Source organism: Pogona vitticeps, chromosome 1, assembly GCF_051106095.1.
Source record: "Pogona vitticeps strain Pit_001003342236 chromosome 1, PviZW2.1, whole genome shotgun sequence".
Taxonomy (NCBI): Eukaryota; Metazoa; Chordata; class Lepidosauria; order Squamata; family Agamidae; genus Pogona; species Pogona vitticeps.
This window is the reverse complement of record NC_135783.1, coordinates 85,773,438-85,788,031: the sequence shown is the minus strand read 5'-3', so window position 1 is coordinate 85,788,031 and position 14,594 is coordinate 85,773,438. Positions and strand designations below refer to the sequence as shown.

Sequence of the window (14,594 nt, the reverse complement as noted above, 5' to 3'; positions counted from 1 at the left end):
ACCTAATCCCAGTCCTGATCTGGATTTGGGACTGTGTCTAGACACAGTAAAGGACATTCCTGGGATCTGCTAAGCCTGCCCAGCCCCCCCACCCACCCAATCTAGTCAGCCACTATGACTACACATTCTGGTTTAGACCAACCACAAGACGAAAGCTGCCAAGAGCCTGTAGTTGGGCCAACAAAAGTTGCATCCACACAGCGCAAACTCTCCACTGAAGGTGGAGCAGGAACGAAGTGGAACTGTGGAGGAAATCAAATGTTAATGGGAGCCAAAAGGTGGATGCTAGAGAAACTAGAATAGAAAATGTCAGAGTGAGAGAAAGAGAGAGCTGTTATTAAATTTGACTGCCAGCACAAGAGGGAGCTGACAGCAAAATAATAAACAGCACAGCTCTTTTCTCCAGACTTAGCACTACAGACACAGAAAGCTAGGATATGGGCAGGGCAACTAGTGTCTTTCCTTTGTGTTTTAATTTTAACCTCTCAGGAGAATTCTTGGAACAAACTATGGAGAGACACAACTGATTCTGGAACCCAAAATTTAATCCTGATATCACCAAATCTCCACATATTCTCCATTTTATTTTAACTTCACATCCAGCACCATCAACAGCTAGTGAGGATGATATTTGGTCCGTTCTACATCTCCTTCACCTTCAGTGCCCAGCATCCTGGAGAATGTGAATGTGCATATTTTCAAATTTTGTTTTGGTGGTCAATAAAGGCATTGCCCAGCCCTGGTTTGGAGCTTGCTTTTGGATTGTGCTTCTTGTAGCTTAGTGGCAAAGTTCAACGCCTGCCATTTCAAGTTAAAAGAAAGGAGATGATGAGAAGGGCCTCTGACACTCTTGAGATCTGTCACCACCCAGCAATGAAGGACCAAGTGGAGAGATCTCTATAAGGTAGCTTCCTGTATTACTAAGTGTACAGTCCTCTCACAAGGAAAACAGATGCCAGCAATGTTATAAACTTTGCAGCATCTGTTATCACAACCTACTCTTGGAAATCCTTCGGATTTGCTGTTCAGCTTTGAAAATGAAAGGCAAGATCAGAAAAGATAATCTGTGATAATCCTAAAGAAAATGGCTGGCTGTGAGCACGCATTACGATCATCAATATCAAGAGTCATCTGGAAGCCAGAGGTACACAAAAATTCTCCAACTTTAGGTTGAAAGTGCTCTTCATTTGGAAAATGTTGCCAAAGGTAAAATCAATAGTATGCAGTAGGTTATTATCATAAAATTATTCTATATTAATTTTATAACACACACACACAAACAAACATACATTTAACTTCTTAGCGGCTGTGTGACATTAGTTATAATCATGGCAAAGTCATATTTGCTTTATTCACTTCACATTTATGCGACAGTGCAAATGCTTGTGTCTAGGTGCTCTTAAGAACTTTTAAGTACTGAGCAACCAGGTATTTCAGCTGCTACTCTAGTGACTGACTGAACATTGCCAGCCTTCTTACTGAGCGCTTTTCACACAAAAGTGCCGGTAAGCAGCTACAGGCTTCTTGTGTAAGAAAGCAGCATGTTATAGTAAATTATGTCAGCAACAGTCATCCAGTGACGAGTAATTGGAACTGTCATAATTTCCAAGGTTACAGGCACATACTCTGTAAGGTTTTTATATTTTTTTTCAAATTTGGCAATCACAGGGTTTGCTGGTATATACAATGACCCTTGAAGGACTGCTAAAGGACATGGCAACATTTTAAACAATACAGTTACAGAAGACAGGGATCCATACTGGGCAAAATTTCATACAGTCCAGTTTTTGTGTAGTTCTTAGTTTCATTTGTTCCAATACAGAGCTACACTGCTACTTCACCAAAGGATGGATATTAAACAAAAAACAAATCCATCATTACGTTAGACTGCACAGGGAAGCCATTGAAATCCACAAACACCAGCAGAACTGTAACAAAAAGAAGTTTGAAACTCAACAAAACTTGGCTCCCAGCTCTGAGACATACAGTGTGCAAAAGGTCAACGAACTCTACCCAGCCACAAGGACCAGTGATCACTACACACAAAAGACCAGCTAACGACACCCATCAATCACAGTCACAAATAATCTCTCCTCTTTATCACAACAATACACCCACAACAAAAACACACTGATCACCATAATTACCCATCTCCTGCAAAGGACAAAAGCTGATCTCACAGCCATAAATACTCAACTGAAACAAATTGCACCAGAGCACAGAGTCCTGTCCTCTGAAGATGCCGGCTACAGAGACGAAATGAAATGTTAGGAAAAACAACCTTCAGAACACGGCCAAAGAACCCGAAAAACCCAGAAGAACCATTGACTTTCCTTCTCTATATGGTTATTCATTGCTTTTGTTGGAACAACACAATGGAAGTCAGAACAGAGATGGTCCACAGTTGCTTTCTTAAGATTAAGAAATTAGCATGCCACAAAAACTGGCTTTCAGAATGTACAGGAAATTCTTCCACAACCCAGTCTTTCTCTACTACACAGCCATAACACCAGAAACTATGGTGGTCATTTTATTGCATTAGATTTTAACCAACTTTTAAAGATACAGTGTTTATATTTCATTTCATTTCATTTACTGTTGAACACTATACAGCTCAAGTCTTTAAAATAACTTTCAAGGGTCAACACCACAGGAGATGTTCAGGGAAAGCCTTAGCTCACTTGTAGAGACCAGGTGAAGGTCCCAGGTTCAATCCCTGGCATCTCGTTAAAATAGATCAAATAATAAGTGAAGGAAAAGAGTTCAGCCTGAGACCCAGTTAGAGACTACACTTAATGAAATACTGTATCCTACATCACAGTGCACAGAATGAATTAGTGCAGCACTGGCATCCATTAGTTACTGTATTTCACTGAAGCATAAGCAGGAGCCACTGCAATGTCCACCCATGTGGTAGTGGCCCTTTACAAGATGGCACAGCAAAGCAGAACTGAAAATAACATTATTGCATACAATAAAGCAAGTACAATGATTGATTACTGTAACAAAAAATCCCAGATTACCTGCATCATCTGTTTCCGAACTTGCTACACTGCATCCACACAAAACAGTTACACCACTTACTGTAACCACAAGGATGGTTGTTTAGGGCTTGCATTAAACATTAGCGTTTATAAAAAGACAATGGAGCAGGACCTCAACCAGTTTCACAATACCAAGGATTAGCCCTATGGGCAAATTATTGCCCCAACTGTGCAAACACTAAATATGAACCTTGAAGACTAAGTACATTATGCCCTAAACATCAATACAGTCAGTCTACTTATATACTTAAAATTCTGGGAAGAATTAGACTGTAAGAATCTAATAATAAGCACCATGTGGCTTCAAGTTGACTCTGATTTACGGCAATCCTTTCCCAGGTTTTCCAGGTAGAGAATACTCAGAAGTTGTTTACCCTTCCCTTCTTCTGGAGGCACCGGGGTGGGGTGGGGACTGTGAAGCTTGCTTCTGGTTACACAGGCTGGCTCTACTTGTAGAAGGTACCATGGGGAATCAAAATGCCAACCTTTGCCTCCATTGTGAATTTATTACTTAAGAAAAGACTAGAGAAAAGTAAAAACAATTGCAAGTGATTAGCACAAAAAGCAAACTTTAATCTCTTGACAATGCTGCCTTTCAAAAGCATATAAAATAAGGTCTGTTTCCACCTAAGTGAAATGTCTAACATATTATTCATTTTTTAAAAATCCCTGTAAACTGTCAAATAAAAACAAACAGCAGAGTCTTCCACTAAGCTGATTGCTATGTCAGAACAACTGTCAAGGGTGGCAGATTGCAAAATGGAAATGGGGAGGAGGGAAGCCTTTAAAAGTTACACTATTCTCACCAAGAGACCTTTTCAATCAGCCTCCCTCAGGAAAAAAAACCTCAACCTTTAAACCTTATCCTCTTTGAGATTATAATAACCCTTATGGCCATTTTATAGCAAAACTTTCCATTTGTATAGATACTTAAACAGATAAATGAACAGTACTATTCCTTTAAGCTGTGTTATCACTGTCTGCTGTCACAATACTAGAGTGACAGACTGTTTTAACACGCATGCCTTACAGGCAGCCATTACCCTCTTTAATGGCCTAACTGCCCTCAAGTATACAAATGAAAAGTACCAATGGATCTCCCAGGGACACATCAGGAAGATGACTGCTCCTAATTTGTAGCTTTGGAAGAGGTAGCCTTGTTAGTCTGTGCAAGCATATCAGACAAAATCCAAAGAAACAACACAAGACAAAAGCATGTGGCACCTTAAAGATTATTATATTTGAATGTGAGCTTTCATGGTCCTGTCCACTTTGTCCTGTTTAATTTTGTTTCTTTGGATTTTGCCTGATATTCTCCCAATATGTGATCTTTCACAGCCCCAATTAATTTTAGAGATCCAGATGCTGATTAGAGAAAACTAGGGGCAATAGGAAACAAGCACCTTCAGGAGTTGCAAAACATGAAAGCCAGTAAAGGCATTTCCATTGTAAACTGAATTTCCCTAGCTTTTGATTTTTTTCCAAAAGTTTCAGTCTCTCCGAAATAATACAGTGAGATAACATAGTTCTCAAATTGTTCATAGTTCTCACCATAAAAGTGAGATACATATTTTTTTCAAATTGTTTTGTATTAAGATCTTGCTTGAATTATTAGTATAAATATTCTGGACAATTAAAAAATACTAGTACCAATAACAATACCAACAACAGCAGCAGCAGTAGCAACCCCTCCACAGACACAAGCCTTTTAGATGCAGAGGGGCTTGTGTGCTTGACGGGTCTCAGCTAAGAAGCCAAACCAACTGTGTCCACTAGAGGAAATAAATGGGAATCCATGGTGGATCAGTCATTGTTCAGGTCAACAAGGACCACATCAGATGTTATAGCCCCTGGACATCTGGTGACAAACGGGCTACAGGGCTCAGCAGACCCTGTTGAGGAACCAGAACAGGCTACTGCAAAGCTACTGGAACAACATAAACACAAAATTCCCACCGAAAATCAAGAAAATATGAAATGTTGTTACAAGATATACCCTACAGCCCATAGTTTTCAAAAAAAGAATGATGGAAATTTGGAAAAGGAAACACCCAAACAGTGATATAGCTGAACAATGATTAACGGATGAAAGACGGTTTATCATCCAGAGTAAAGTGTTTTCAGCACTGGAATCGCAAGGACTAGAAAAGTTGGCAAAAGAAAAAATCAACACAGAACAGTGACCATGGTATGGAAGACAAATGGACGGTGGAGGTTGACACAATAGTGGAAGAAAATGTATCAATAGAGGAACAACTTATGGAACAACCCAGAAATTATGAATTGGAAGAATGGCAGACATCACTGAGGGAAAAAGTAGTAACCCATATTAGCCAATATGGAGAAAGACAAAGGCTCCCCCCATTTTGCACCAATTACAAAGCAAACTAGTAAAAGATCCACTCACAGATGCAAATATAGTAATCAGCATAATCCGAACCAACACTAAAAGAAAGAAAGAAAACAAACTCAGGTACAGCACAGCTACCATAATAACTATGGAATTTGGTTGCAAGTTGCAAAAAACCCCAGAAAACTTCTGGCACACCAAAAGGAAAAATTCAGCTGGAAAAAAAAGAAGCAAATTATGTGCAGACATTAGCCACTTAAAACACCTGAAAGAATCAAAACTTAAAAATGAAAAAGTAAAAGCCAGACTATGAAAAAATATATGATCTAGAAAGGAAAACAATTGAAATTATGGAAGAATTAAAACAAAGGGCAATAGCTATAGCAAAGCAAATTGAAAGATATGATGGATGCATGAAAGAATATCGGGAAAACAAAATAACCAACAACTATTCTATAGGTCACTAGGAGAAAATGCTGAGCAAAAAAAAAATTAGGCCCATGTAAAGATGATGCTCTAAAATTTTGGAAAGAAATGTGGGAAAGTCCAACTGGACATAACAAAAACATTTCAGGGATTAAAAATATATTTTTAAAGAAACTAAAGGAAAATTTATGGATGATATTGTAATAACAACTGAAATGAATGAGAGGCTAGTAAAGACTGTGAAAAACTGGAGTGCACCTGGCCCAGATGAACTGCATGGATTTTGATTAAATCTTTTAATAAGTCTCCATCAATGTATAGTAGTGCAATTAAATCACCAAAATTCTACAAGTGAAGATTGGATGACACATTTCTGATAATAAAAGATCATCAAAAGGGCAATGAACTAGCATTTATTGACCAATTACATGCCTTCCAACAATGTTCAAACTCCTCACAGGAGTACTTGCAAGATCAATATATAATTATTTAATTGGAAACTACCTATACCCAACTGAATAGAAAGGACACTTTAAAAAGTCAAGAGGCATAAAAGATCAACTGCTTATTGATAAAATGATACTAAAGATGAACAACAAATCTTATCATGGCCTGTATAAACTATAAAAAGGCATTTGATTCATTGCCACACACCTGGATTAACACATGCCTAAAAATGTTTGGGATTAGTAAAAATATTCAGATGTTCCCCCAGAAATGTAAAACTCTCAGAATGGCTTATATGGTGAAGAAACTGAGGAAGTTAGCATCATAAAAGGACTATTTCAAAGGGCTTCTTTGTCACCACTGCTGTTTAACATCTCACTAATCCCCATATGAATAATTTTAAATAAAACTGGATTGGGCTGATCATATTTTAGAACAAGCAGGAAAAATCTATCACCTGTTATACATGGATGACTTAAAACTATTTGCAAAAAGTTCCACAGAGACAGAATCACTGCTAAACAGTGAAATGTGTGAATATATTCAAATGAAATCTAGAATTGACAAATGTGCAGCTCTTTCTATCGTCGTTGTTTAGTTGTTCAGTCGTGTCCGACTCTTCGTGACCCCATGGACCAGAGCATGCCAGGCCCTCCTATCTTCCACTGCCTCCCGGAGTTGGGTCAAATTCATGTTGGTTGCTTCGATGACACTGTCCAACCATCTCATCCTCTGTCGTCCCCTTTTCCTCTTGCCCTCACACTTTCCTAACATCAAGGTCTTTTCCAAGGATTCTTCTTTTCTCATGAGATGGCCAAAGTATTGGAGCCTCAGCTTCGGGATCTGTCCTTCCAGTGAGCACTCAGGGTTGATTTCCTTCAAAATGGGTAGGTTTGTTCTCCTTGCAGTCCAGGGGACTCTCAAGAGTCTCCTCCAGCACCACAATTCAAAAGCATTAATTCTTCGGCGGTCAGCTTTCCCTATGGTCCAGCTCTCACTTCCATATGTCACTACAGGAAAAACCATAGCTTTGACTATGCGGACTTTTGTTGGCAAGGTGATGTCTCTACTTTTTAAGATGCTGTTGAGGTTTGTCATCGCTTTCCTCCCAAGAAGCAGGCGTCTTTTAATTTCAGGGCTGCTGTCTCCATCTGCAGTGATCATGGAGCCCAAGAAAGAAAAATCTGTCACTGCCTCCATACCTTCCCCTTCTATTTGCCAGGAGGTGATGGGACCAGTGGCCATGATCTTAGTTTTTTTGATGTTGAACTTCAGACCTTTTTTTGCACTCTCCTCTTTCACCCTCATTACAAGGTTCCAGAGTGGTATCATCTGCATACCGGAGGTTGTTGATATTTCTTACGGCAATCTTAATTCCGGTTTGTGATTCCTCCAGTCCAGCCGTTTGCATGATGTATTCTGCATATAAGTTAAATGAGCAGGGAGACAATATACAGCCTTGTTGTACTCCTTTCCCAATTTTGAACCAATCAGTTGTTCCATATCCAGTTCTAACTGTTGCTTCCTGTCCCACATATAGGTATCTCACGAGATAGATATGGTGGTCAGGCACTCCCATTTCTTCAAGAACTTGCCATAGTTTGCTCTGATCCACACAGTCAAAGGCTTTTGCATAGTTAATGAAGCACAAGTAGATGTTTTTCTGGAACTCTCTGGCTTTCTCTATAATCCAGCGCATGTTAGCAATTTGGTCTCTAGTTCCTCTGCCCCTTTGGAATCCAGCTTGTACTTCTGGGAGTTCTTGGTCCACATACTGCTGAAGCCTACCTTGGAGGATTTTGAGCATAACCTTGCTAGCGTGTGAAATGAATGCAATTGTACGGTAGTTGGAGCATTCTTTGGCATTGCCTTTCTTTGGGATTGGGATGTAAACTGATCTTTTCCAGTCCTCTGGCCACTGCTGGGTTTTCCAAACTTGCTGGCATATTGAATGTAGCACCTTAACAGCGTCATCTTTCAAGATTTTAAATAGTTCCACTGGAATGCCACCACCTCCACTGGCCTTGTTGTTAGCCAAGCTTTCTAAGGCCCACTTGACTTCACTCTCCAGGATGTCTGGCTCAAGGTCAGCAACTACATTATCTGGGTTAGCTCTTTCTATATAATGTGGCAAAACCCAAAACCTAAAATGGCAATACTGTATTATAAAATCACTATCAAGTGATGAAAATTATAAATACCTTGGAACACGAGAAGCCAATAACATCCTGCACACAAAAGTTAAAATTCTGACAGAATGGGAATATATCAAAAGACTGCAAAAAATCTTAAAATCAAAATTAGATGGTGGAAATACAATCAAAGCCATAAACACATGGGCAGTAACAGCAAACAGATACCCATATAGAGTGGACCCAAAATGTATTAGAAGAACTGAATCAAAAAAACATGGAAACTAATTAACATGAATAATGCACTACACCCAAAAAGTGATGTGGACAGATTATATTTACCACAAAATATTGTAAGCCGTAGATTACTGCAAATACAGCAGGTAGTGGAGGAGGAAAAACAAAGCCTAAATTATTACATCAGTACAAATAGAAAAAATTACTTAAAGTTGTGAAAATGAAAAATATTTTAAAAAAACAGTAAGAAAGGCTCAATATAAGAAACAACAATTTGAAAATAAATAGTTGGAAAAATAAACCACTATACAGAACATCTGAGAAATACTGATGGAAGGCATGGCAATAATTCAACATAGGCATGGCTGGAACTGGATACCATTAAGAAAGAAACTGAAGGTCTGTTTTTTTCTGCACAAGAACAAGCACTCCAAAACAATTTTATGAAAGCTAAAATTCAATGTATTAGTGTTAACACCAAATGTTGACACTGGTAAGAAAATGATGAAACTGTGTCATACGTCATCTGTGAATGACTAAAGATTGCAAAAAGAGATTACAAAATTAGACATGATAGAATGGCAAAATTAGTGCACTGGTCATTTTGCAAAAAATACAAGTCGCCAGCCTCCAAAAACCATGGGAACATCAGGTAGAGAAGGTGGCAGAAAATGAGGAAATCAAAATCCAGTAGGATTTCTGGATCTAAACTTGACCATAACATACTGGACACAGTGGTAATAGAATGAAGAAATGTCTGGATCATAGACATTGCAGTTCCAGGAGATGTTGAACATGTTCCAGAGTTGAACATAAAGAATCAGAAAAACTAACAAAATACAGAGACCTGGCAATTGATGTATCTCACTTGTGGATAAAATATACCTCAGTGGTCCCCACAGTCACCGGGTCTCTGGGAACAGTATCAAGAAATTCACATAGTACTATAAACAGTTTCGGAATCCAGAAATAACATAATCAGAGCTAGAAAAAAAGGCAGGGCACCACCAGTTCCATCTGGGAGAGAAGTTGCCAAAAAGTGTACTTTTGGTTCACAAAACTCCTTTTCTGAAACATGAAACAAGGAGGGGGGCAGTTGTGTCTTCTTTTAAAAGAAATACCACCTTTTGGGAGGCTTTCAGGGGAAACAGCTCTCTCTCTCTCTCTCTCTCTCTCTCTCTTGCAAAAGTTTCCCATGAGGGAAAGGAGGAACATGTGGTCCATTAGCCTTATATTGTCCACGTCTGATGAGGCCTTCTTGTGTTTCTAACCACTAAAAGAGGTACGGTATGGTAGCGACACATCACATGACTTTTTCTATGGCAGCATGACTCCCTAAGTGAGATGAATTGTCACCCTCTTTAGATAAAGACAGTTTTAATTAGGTTGCTGTCCAATGGGGTTTAAAGTTCTTCTCACTCTCCAGACATTTCAAGGAAGACTTCCTCGATTCTTCATTTGACTGTTTTGTTCTAAAGTGGTGTTATCTACAGTTGTGTTCAAAATTATTCAACCCCCAATGCTGTAAAGGGGTTTAGGGACTATAGTGTACATTTGGAATTGTATTCAGAATGAAATCCTACAAGGACGTTTTAAAGAACCAAATGCAACTAAAATAACATCAATTGTTTATGTAATACAGTAGTAAATGTTTCTTTTGTGGTTTCTTCATTGCCACAATTATTCAACCCCTTAAAGACTACCACTCTGAAGAAGAGAGGTTCATTCAGTTGTTTTCGATCAGGTATTGAAAACACCTGTGGATGTCACCGAGCACCAATCAAGCATAATAAGCACCAATTAGGCAGCTTTAAAATGACTGTGATACTCAGCTCCTTCTAGACATTTACTGGTGTGGTTACAAACATGGTGAAGTCAAGAGAATGGTCCAGGAAGACAAGAGAAGAGGTGATTTGTCTTCACAGGAAGGGCAATGGCTATAAGAAGATTGCAAAGAAGTTAAACATACCAAGAGACACCATAGGAAGCATCATTCACAAATTCAAGGCAAAGGGCACTGTTGAAATGCTACCTGGTCGTGGAAGAAACAAGATGTTGACTTCGACTGCTGTGCGCTACCTAAAGCGTAGAGTGGTGAAAAGTCCCCATGTGACTGCTGAGGAACTGAAAAAAGATTTGTCAGATGTGGGTATAGAAGTTTCAGCTCAGACAATAAGGCGCACACTGCGTAATGAAGGTCTCCATGCCAGAACCCCCAGGCGCACCCCCTTGCTGTCTCCCAAGAATAAGAAGAGTCGACTGCAGTATGCCAAAAGTCATGTGGGCAAACCACAAAAGTTGTGGGATAGTGTTCTGTGGACTGATGAAACAAAATTAGAACTGTTTGGGCCCATGGATCAACGCTATGTTTGGAGGAGGAAGAACAAGGCATATGACGAAAAGAACACCTTGCCTACTGTGAAGCATGGCGGAGGGTCAATAATGCTTTGGGGCTGTTTTGCTTCTGCAGGTACAGGGAAGCTTCAGTGTGTACAAGGTACCATGAATTCTCTTCAGTACCAGGAGATATTGGATGAAAATGTGATGCAGTCCATCACACACCTGAGGCTTGGGAGACGTTGGACCTTTCAGCAGGACAATGATCCCAAGCATACCTCCAAGTCCACTAGAGCATGGTTGCAGAGGAAAGGCTGGAACATTTTGGAGTGGCCATCGCAGTCACCAGACTTAAATCCGATTGAGAACCTCTGGTGGGACTTAAAGAAAGCAGTTGCAGTGCGCAAGCCTAAGAATTTGACTGAACTGGAGGCTTTTGCCCATGAAGAATGGGCGAAGATACCCGTAGATCGCTGCAGGACACTTGTGTCAAGCTATGCTTCACGTTTAAAAGCTGTTATAACTGTAAAAGGATGTTGTACTAAGTACTAAGATTGAATGTCACTTGGGGGTTGAATAAAAACTAATAATGATGTGAGCACAGAAAAGACATTTGTGGTTATTTCATTATAAACTTAAGGTTATATTTCTCTGACCTACAAGTGCCTCTTTCATGTAAATGTAAGCAAGATGACTGAATGATCAAAATCAATGTCAAAATGGCCAAAACATTCAATTTCAGTGGGGGTTGAATAATTTTGAACACAACTGTATCCCCTTTGGTGAGCCGGTACAGCTCAATGTTTTGGAGTGGCTGGATGCCGAGTCAGGAGCTGAGAGTTTGAATTTCCATAATACTTTCTGGGAGATGGCCCAGCCAATATCACCTGGAACATATGGAACTGCATGACCTCACACCTCGCTGGCCTTAGGCAAGATGCACAGACCCAGAGCACCAGCAGAAGAAGGAACTGATAAAACCATTTCTGAGTACTTTATAACTACTCCGTTGAGAGGGTCACCATAAGTAATTATATCACCATTGATAACATCTAACTATTTTAACCAATAAAATGAATTAAAGCAGAGAAAAACATGACATGTCATAGAAATCCTCCCCCTACAGACATACAATATATTCTGCTTTATGACTGTGACTCACACAAACCCAGGCTTTCACAAGACCATTCCAAATTCCATGTAAAAGTTAAGTCTTTGTATATGTAAGATATGTTCAGTAGGTGAACAGTGACTAAAGATAAAGCCACGTTGGTCTGCCTTAAGTAACTAAGGACCTAAGCAAAGTTATTACAACTTGGATAAATGCCCAAGGAGCATCATTCCTTCTCTGGAATGATATGAAGCTGATCCCTGTTGCATAGGAGGCATATATTCATTCAAACTAATTGCTGTTTCTGGAAGCTGCTATAAATTATACCCATTAGATTGATCAGGGCTGTGAATCACTCCCTCTGTATTTGACACATGTATACATTGATAGCCCACAGTAGCACTATTGATGCACAAGGGGGAAATACCATGAGGCTTAATGGTTTGCATCAATCTTTTTTTTTTAATCTTTTGGTAAGAAGTGTGTTTTTTTTTTTTAAAAAATGTCCCCTAAGGAATCAATTGTACAGAACATTGACAGACCGACTGGATGGAAAGGGGATGAAATGGACTGGTTGGAAAGGGCAGTAGAATAGAGAGATGTACAAGATGTTTTTAAAAACTGTGAAAACCATGTTTTTTTTTTTCTGGATAAGTTTCCCAGTTCACGCTGAGAAGCAATTTTTAAAATAAAGTCCCAACCTAAAGAAGTGTGATTTGCCAATGAACATTAGTGAAAAAATCAAAGATTTACATGTAATTTGAGGCAGGCAGAGCTTTCCCTCTCTCTCCCCTCCCCCAATAGAAAAGTGCTGGGAGAGGGGAGGGAAAAATATAAATACAACACAGTCCTGTCTATTATGTTCTGTGACCCCGGAATTCTGACTAAGGAAGAAAACGGCAAAGAAGATTAAGAAAGGCGATGCTCAATGGATGTTTGTTGCCAGGCGCCGCTTGTAAACACTTAATCTCTGTCCAGTATAGCAGCTGATGACACCAACAGTATGATGTTTGCAAATTCTGTATCTGCATTTCTTTTCCAGCCTGTCTCTGTGGTGAGTTGCATTTCTGGTCATTTTATTCAACTAACATTTTCCTGTGAGAGCAAGTGGGATGAACACACTGAGATTGGAACTCCTGCCTTCCACCTTTAGGGCAATCTCATATAACCCAAAGAAATTAAAACCCCACCCAAAGCAAATAATGAAGTGGCAACACAAAAAGTTCCAGTGCAGAAACATTAACAAGGTGGGCTGCCTTTTGTAGGGAACAATGTTTGGTGTGGTGGTCAAGATCTCTACCCTACAGACCCAGGCCCTAGACAGGTGCACCTGTGCAACAAAGGTGGCAGGGGCAATGGAGGAAAGGGATAAAGTGAGGAAGAGGAGAGTTCTGTGGGAAGGAGGAAAGTGCTCTGTACTGCAGTCAAGACTCAGCTCATGACTGAGTTTGATCCCCATGGGCTCAGATAGCCAGCTCAAGGTTGACTCAGCTTTCCATTCCTCCCAGTTCAGTAAATTAAGTTCCCAGCTTGCAACAAAGGGCAATGTGTAGCTTGCATAATTAAACTGTAAACTGCCCAGAGAGTGGTTTAAGCAGTATAAGGCAATATATAAGCAGCCGATTTTGCTTTGCTTTAATCCAATATTGAGAAGGCCACAGACCCCCTATTCCTAATTTAGGTAACAACAAATCAGCTAAACAAGCAAGTTCAAGACTCATCTGCCAATCCAGGCAGAATGCTAGCTAAATCAGGCATTAACACTACAAATTAGATATGACATGCCTTAACGGATATATATTCCATTTCAAGCCAAAGTCATTTCGTCATCTGTAGTGGAGGTTAAAAATAAGCACGATATTTATGAAACACCAAACATAAATGAAATTGATGCAAATTAAACTTACCCTGACATATATTTTGGAGATAAGTGGGAGAGGAGCAATTAACACAAAGCAATGAAAAATACCAAAGGTTGTGCGTTGTTCTTGCTGTGCAGTTGCAGCACATACAATTATTTTTAACCCCAAATCACTACACTTCAAGTAACAGAAATAAACACCATCATACAGGTTGGAAATGGAGAAAAAGAACTGGCTAGTCTCCAGGAAATGCATTCTAGCCAAAAAAAATAAAAATTTGGGAGGGAGAGAGGAGACATTGAGACAAGTTGCGATGCGCGCCTCCTCAGCCACAAACAAAGGGGGCAGTACACTCACCCATTAGATTCAAAGGAACTGGATTCTCTCCTACCTTTCCCATTGTGCTTGTGCTGTTGCCATTTTCCCTGTTATAAAATTAAAAGCAACATTTTCTCACAGGGCAAAGGGAGTAGTAGTACTGACTTTAGTTTTAGTGTTTGCTCAGAGGCCCAGGATCTATAAGTGGTTAATAGATGAGCATGAGATTGAACAAATCAAGGCCTATAAATATTTGGGCGTTGTTTTCTAGTATAGAGGAAACCACAAGGCTCATGTTAACAACGTGGTACAAGCAGCACAAAAATCTAG

The 14,594-nt window shown here is 39.6% G+C and overlaps 1 protein-coding gene across 19 annotated transcripts in view; it reads right to left on the bottom strand.

Moving 5' to 3' along the window:
• The window catches only part of PTPRK (protein tyrosine phosphatase receptor type K), a 412,999-nt gene that overhangs the window by 315,970 nt on the left and 82,435 nt on the right, over positions 1–14,594 (bottom strand). The gene's annotated exons all lie outside the window — the stretch shown is intronic.